The sequence below is a fragment of the Adiantum capillus-veneris genome, chromosome 5 (assembly GCF_014529385.1).
Source record: "Adiantum capillus-veneris isolate H3 chromosome 5, ASM1452938v2, whole genome shotgun sequence".
Lineage (NCBI taxonomy): Eukaryota > Viridiplantae > Streptophyta > Polypodiopsida > Polypodiales > Pteridaceae > Adiantum > Adiantum capillus-veneris.
Genome location: NC_140935.1, coordinates 101263800 through 101271787, shown reverse-complemented (window position 1 = coordinate 101271787; position 7988 = coordinate 101263800).

Sequence of the window (7988 nt, the reverse complement as noted above, 5' to 3'; positions counted from 1 at the left end):
TAAAGTGTACAGAGTTCCTGACTTGCTGCCATGTGCTACAGTCATCGAACCTTTGGAGATCTTCCAAGCGCTGTTCCCAAAAACTGTCACATAACCCGCATCATCCAACTTCCCTGTACTAATCAAGCTCTTTCGGATTGCTGGAACATGTCTGACATTCTTGAGCCATAAAGAAGAGCCATTCTGAAACTTCAACTGCACATCTCCCACTCCAAGTATGTCACAAACCTGCTCATTGCCAAGTCTGACATAATCTTTAGTAGCCACATATGATGTAAACCACTCTTTGTGCGGAGAAACATGTAAAGATGCCCCTGAGTCGATAATCCAATCACTCATAGCATGTCCATCCTCTGCAGTCAAGAAAACAGAATCAAGATTGCTTGTAAGGAAGATGTCACCAACTGCTATACCAGAATCAATGTCTGAACCAGATCCTGTGACATTCACCTCTTCAATCTTCACTGAAGTCTTCTTTTCATCTTGCTCAGAACTCTTTGTTTTGCCTTTTTCTTGTTTCCACTTCGTACAGTCTTGCTTCATGTGACCCTTCTTGCCACAATGGTAGCATTCTATGTCATCCTTTGACTTCGAATCACGAGACTTACTTCGGTTTTGTGCCTTCTTACCCTTCTTCTCTTTAAACTGTTGTCTCCCTCGAACGACCAAAGCACTATTGCCTTTGCCTTTGTCAATGTTCTTCCTGTTCACTTCCTCTGTGAGCAAGCTGCCTTCTACATTGGCACTTGTAAGACCTTCTGGCGCGACAGAATTACTTAACGCTGTACGAAAAGTATCCCAACTGTCTGGCAAAGTGATTAAGAGAAACATAGCCTTCACTGAATCTGGAAAGACTATCTCCTGTGCTGTTAACTGGCTGAAAATTGTGTGAAATTCATTCAGATGATTTGACATGGTTGTCCCTTCCTTCATCTTCAAATCCACCAATTTCTTGAGCCAGTAAATCTGAGAAGCAGCACTTTGTTTCTCGTACATACCACATAGCTTTTGCCATACGCCATATGCTGTAGTCTCTTCTGCTACGTTGAAGTAAACATTTTCTGCCAGTGTCAGCATGATTGTGGAACAAGCTAACTCGTCAAGCTCTTCCCACTCATCTTCAGCCATACTGTCTGGTCTCTCCCCTTTGAGCTTCAGTGGCTTCACTTGTTTTTTCTGCACCAAAACCTGCCAAATCTGCTTCTTCCAGAATGGAAAGTTTGTGCCATCCAGCTTCTTTATGTTGTAAAGAGTCTCACTTTGAGAAGATGCCATAGCTGCCAAACTGTTTACTCCTGAGAAAAATCCGGCAGAGTTTCCCCTGTAAACTGGCCTCTGTACACAGTAAACAAGCTATAATCAACAAGCTGAACACCTCTCCTCAGGAACTGTCAATATTTTGAAAATTTTTGACAGAGTCTCCCCTGTAAACTGAGCTCTGGGAACCAAAAGATAGCTCAAAAAACAATCATAAATAGCTGACCAGTGACAAATCCTGTAAGCATACACTGTCTCCTCTCTGGGCGATGACAGAACCTGTATCTGTCTCAAGATTGAACCCTGAACAATGCCTCAACGGCCTGACGCATAAGATGCAATCTAGTGTCTACACAAAGTCATACATCCTAAGGGATAAAAGTCGTCGAAGAGGATGCGTGTAGAGGGGAACTCCAGCAACCTAATCCACCTCACACTGGGTAACCCAGCCCCCAGTGCTTGGCTTCAAAAAACCTCACACACGACCCTCTCAGATGGCTCAGCAAACTGCCCAGAACTAGCATACATCCTATAATAGACCAATCACTGTCCTATGACCGCTGCGGCGGTCTGTCTGCTAGCGTGACTCACAACTAGCAGACCCACAATCACAGTACATCAATCTGCAATACATGCCAGTGGTGTCAAGCCGTCGTATGGCCACACCTCCCCTGGAACCTGGCAAGCACAAGAAGTAGCAATGCAGACTGCAATATATATATCTGATGATATATATGTGTACCTGGTCTATAGATGATGCTCTGAAGACGAATAAGTGATGTATGTCGATGTCGATATTGATGTCGACCACCTCCTGCTTGCCAATCTACACAAGACGGATTTCTTTGCGGCTGAAATCTATCTTCTGCTGTAGTGCTCAGAACGAAATTCTGAGGGCATAAACGGCTTCGAAAGGGGGGTAAAACCCTAGGTCGCCTGGTGGAAACGCTCCCGAAACGCCGAGTGTGAATTTTCGAACTCCGGATCCAAAATCTGCTGGAAAAGTGCGCGCGCGCGATTGCGCAAATCCGCACTGAACCAGAGCTCTGATACCAATTGAAGTCGCGGAGTGGAGCGTGGGTCGACTCTCTCTCACACACACACACACACACACACACACACACAGTGAGCTTACACAGTACAGTACGCAGAGAACTGTTAGAAGGGTTATCTACCAATTAATCTTAGTATTCACAAAGTATAAGTTAGTATATACAAAGAGTTAGAGGTAAGTGAGTTAGGCGGGCGGCCGGCCATATCCGTATAAGAGGCCACTTGGGCTTTAATCCCAATAGCCGGCGCCTCCTTCTCAATTTTGCATTATCATAAAACCCTTCAAATCAATGCAAACAAGGTCTTGCTACTTGAGAGAGTTGCAACACTTAGAATATTTGGATATGCTATAGGATTCAATGCGTCAAGAGTGCGATATTTTCTCTGCTACTCTAGCTATGCAGCTGCAAATTGAGGAGACAAATGTCAACCTCCATTAGGAAGAGGATGGGGTCTAGGAGGCCACTTTATTTTCCATGAGATTATGGAGGTGATTAACACTTTGACAAATAGATGCATGCTATGTATGCACTTCATTGCCTAAAGGTTGGCACTCAAGTGACATTCTATAATGAAGTCACCCATGCCATCTACATGGAGGTGTTCACTTGCATTTTGGCTCTGTATAGCAGAAGGGATGTCGGTCTGCAAAAAATGCATTTTAACGTATTGTGGTTTGGTATTTGAGTTGATCCAATCCACCATAGCTCCATTTTTTATTGAGTTTTATGGCATGGGGAATCTAGATTACCCTGGCTATAGTCCAAGCTCTATTCATTAGGGATATAGATACTCTTTTCATTTTTTTACATTTTTGAATTTAAGCCTCATCAAATTTCATACAAATACAAGTTTTCCTTCACAATCTACGTCTTGCATTTTATAGTATCTCACAGAAGCATATTGGAATTTTTATATATTCATCCAAATGGTATTAAAAACATTATACTCAAAGGAAGATTTCTTTTGTTTTTTGTATGGCATCATTCTCTCTATATGATAGTATTCTCCAAAATGTTTGGGTACTTCTTCATTTAACAAATTTCTCATTTTTCCAACATTGTGAGGCTTAAGCAACCCAAAAGCTTTAATCTTGTAACATTTAAGAGCTTGGAACCAGGTTTTATAGATGGCTCCATACCCCCTTGTACTCACTTCCACTATGTCACAAACTTCTTGCATTTGAAAAGGATGGACCAATAAATCCATATCTTTCAGTGAATTTTGAAATACCAATATATTTTGAATTTGATTTTTGGAAAGTTTCAAAAGTTTCAAAATGTCACTCTTGTTGGATTACCTCATTCAAGAATCTCACCCTTCCTTGAGTATTAGACATATCAAATCCTAAGAGGCTGGTCACATGTTCTCTAGTAATTTTTAACATATTTATTCTTCGTCCAGATGCTTTTGTCAAGTTTACCATACATGTCATTAATTTTACTCATGCTCTTAATCCCATTGTGGTTTCTTTTATCTTTTAACACTAGGTTGGTAATGGGACACTTTTATGTCCTGTGAAGTGACCATTTTCCTTGAATTATGTCAAGAGTTTCAAAATGGATTTGGAGGTGCTATCTGTTTAGAAAGTTGTCTCATGAGCTGAAAAAAACTTGACATTTTTTTGGAATATCAATTCCATCTTTAACCTTGTCCTTGCACAACATTTCACAACCTAAACTGTGTGAAAAAACGGGTCCTGTTTTTGGCTTTTTTCAACTTTTTGCAACTATACCACTCTAGAATTCATGTTTGTGAGGTCTATAATGCTAGAGAACTATCTTTAGTAGTCCTCAACATGTCCTGATGCTTCTAGGGAGAAATAAATGTTAAAGTTGTAAGTTATGACCAAATTACAAAAATTGTCAAATCCTGTTTTTTAGCCAATTTTAGATCTTCTATGATTTTTTTGGTGGCTTTCATGATATCCAAATGCAGTTTTGATTCTCTATGTCACATATTGTAACTTAAAGCTAATATTCCTTGAGTTTTGGGGCACCTAATACCCTATTTTGCATAGTAAACAACGATGGTTGATTTTTTCAATTATAGAAGAAAACGAAACATTCTAGTATATCAAGTATAGCTTTTTTAATATTGTTAGTTTCTTGTGACAACTACATGCATTTTGTAGGTAGTAACCATATCTAGTCATAAGGATCAAATTTGGCTAGATATTGAATAGTTTCTATGGGATTCTACAACTCATAATGTTGAACCCAGTTTTTTCATGTTTGCTGTATTTAGCACTTCATCTTTGTCCCCAAGATTCCCCTTGGTAAGAGATGTATTATTCTTTTGACATGCTCCATGGCTCCTTATGAACCTAAAGGACAATAGGGAACTAAGAAAACATGCATATATTATTTGTATTGAGTGTGGCTATAGAAACTTTGATGATAGGTTTGTAGAATGGTAAAAATTCGACTTTTTTGTACCTAATTCTTTTGGCAAAACAAAAAATAGTGAGTGAGAAGCAATCATATGTTCTGATCACCAACCCATTGAAGTTAACTAGGGAATTTATCTCAAGTCCTACAAAAAAACGTAAGAAATGACTGTTTTGATGAAAATGTACTGGTCCATCAACTTTGGAGGCTTGGTGTGACCAAAAGATGAGAAATTTTACAAGTGTCTTATTTTTTCCATGTGTAGTAGGCCTTGAACTATAACCTCATGAAAGGATTTTACAAAATGAGTGGATCTACTATGGTTTTGGAGTTTTTTTTCAAAACCCTGAAAGGACACTTTTATGTCCTGCTAGGTTACCAACCTAGTGTTAAGGTCTGCAGCTGATGATTTTTTGGTTTTAAAGAGGCTATTTGGTTTTCAATTTCTAAAATTCTTGCTGCATCTTTCATTGTGTGTTAGTGATTCTTTTGTGATACATTTGGAAAAGGCATAATCACCCAAAGAGGCATGGAAAATCCTATCAAAGAAAAATCACTCAAACGTACATGCATAGAAAGTGCACCTCAAGTAGTGTTTTCATGGTGTTTGAAGAGGAAATATGTCCCTCGCATGTTATCTTGTTGACATTAAGCAAATAAATGAGGATTTGGCATGCATAATTGTAGAAGTACATCATGATGACTTTTTATTTGTGGCATTAAATGTATTGAGACCCTATTAAAAGTATTTGGCATATTGCATAATTATAGAAGTACATCATGATGACTTTGTATTTGTGGCATTAGATGTTTTGGGACCTTCTTTCAAGTATTTGGATACTTGTACTATACCAATAGGAAGTATGCTTGACTTTAAGGAATTGATTTCATTATCTCTGCAAGAAGCAACTATGCTTAGGTCGGAAAAAAAAAATCTTCACATAGTAACAACAATAGAGATCAAGTGTTCCATTCACAAGGTAAAGGAGGTAATCACAAAGGATAAGGTCATGGATGCAATAGAGGAGATATGAATCTTGAAATAGGTTACTAGAGCCATAATACAAACTTTTAGGATTATGGCATATGTAGAGGTAGGGGGATGCTCAACCCCATGATAGAGGTGGTAGGCTCGTCTAGTTACAAATAGAGATGGTACATGTAGCTATTGTGGAAGATATGAAAGTATGTGAGGTGGAGATCAAGAAAAATATCAATCTCATTATGGTGGTTATGGTAGTGAGATCTCTAGTCATGGTCATTTGTTTGCAATGAAGCATGTAATCGCTAGCATGTCTCAACTCCCAATGCCATAATGATTGGTATATAATCATATGGCACATCATGAGGAATGGTTTAAGCGTACATTTCCCAAGAAATTTAGAGAATTTATTACCACAAGAGACAATACTATCCATCCAATCACACATGTAGAAAATTTGTTGTTGCCTACACATGATGGTGGGAAGAACACCTTTGGACATTCACTATATGTGCCTACACTTACAAAGATATTGGCATCCGTACAACTATGTGATGAGAATACACAAGTTTGGTTAGAAAATATAGGTGTCTCATTGAGAAATTTTATGGTGGAAAATGAAATTAAATCCTTTCTTGAGGAAGAAAGGAAGATCGGTTCTTTCCTTTAGATGCTAGCATGCCTATTATCTAAACAAGTATATATGTTGATAAAGATCATGAGCAATCACAAGATGTTGCACTACCATAGAAGAAATTGTCATGTAAACTTGCAAAAGTCAATTCATATGTAGACCAAAGATATAGTACCTGGGAAATATAGGTTTGTATATATAGACTATGATGATGTATGTGATGCAACACGCATGTCAAATTGGATTGCAAAGTAGACTCGTTTTTTCAAAGAGGGGGAGAGTAAGTATGCCTTTGGAAGTTTTTTGCACTGACATATGGGGACCTTTTCAAATTGAATCTCTTGGAGGACATAAATGTTACATTACATTTAATGATGAGCACACACCATGATACGCATGTATATATTTCATGAAGTATAAAAGTGAAGAACCAGACAAGTTTTTGAAGTTTAGAAATAGTGTAGAAAAAGAGTTTGGTGCATAAGTAAAGTGCTTGAGATTTGATTATGGTGGTGAGTATGTGTCTAGAGAGTTTGATGTGTATTTGTAATGGCACTAGAAGAAAACTTACTTATAGTTGTAAGCCTCAACAAAATGATGCAGTAGAGAAATTTACCATGTAATTGTTGAAGTAGCACATGCACTTATGACCCTAATGAATATGCCACTATATTACTAAATAGAAGTAGTGCATATTTTGGTAATATCATAAACAAGACACATGTTAGGTTTAATGGCCATGTGGCCGACCGCCAATCACTAATTGCAATTAATCCTAAGTGTACAACTAGCTATAGACTTGTGTGAGCCACTAACACTAAGTAGAGTGTGTATTGTGCCTAAGTACATAAGATAGAGAAGAAAGAAAGGGGGCACACAGTGTGTGTCGGCTCTCCCCCTCCAACCTGTGTGTGTGGCTATGGTGTTTTATGTGAGTGTGTGTGCATAGTCCTCTTCCTCTTCCGCTATGCCCTCAGCTCCTCTCCTTCATCTGGTATCAGAGCTGTTTCATTCCCAAAACTGCTTCCATTTTGCGCACTTTCAAGAGTACAAACAGGGTTCCGACTTCAACATCGGCAAATTCAGCATTCCCAGAGTGTTTCCAACAAGTGTTCTATGGTTTTACCCCCCTTTCGGAGCCATTCGTGCCATTAATAACCTCATTCGAACTACAATTTAGGAGTTGTATTTTTTAGCTCTCTTTTGGTAGTTTGTGCTGCAAAGCTTCCATAGCCATTATAGGTACCATTGTTGCAGTCTCTTCCATTACAAGAGCCCACGGTCCATTCGGGAGTGTGTAGCCTCTTTCGGAGTGGCCTCATACACACACATAGAGTGGGAGTTTGATGACATTGTCTTCTTTGATTATAGGTATAGGTATAGGTACAGGTACATAGAGCGGCTTGGTTAGCTTCCTCTGTGCTTCTCGGCCTCGATTTGGCTTTGGCTACGGTATCGACATCGACTCAAAGGCTACAGGTTTCAATGCTTGTGATATTTTGGTTCCGGTGGGAGCAATTTTTTATGCATACATGCATATGTTGGCCCTTTTGACAGTGTTTGAGCTCTTTCGAGAGCGGTTTGACTCCTTGCAGGGATATTTCTTTGCATGCATACGTTTTTGGTACCTGTTTGAGTGTTGTGATAGACTTGTACATCTTTGTGGATACCG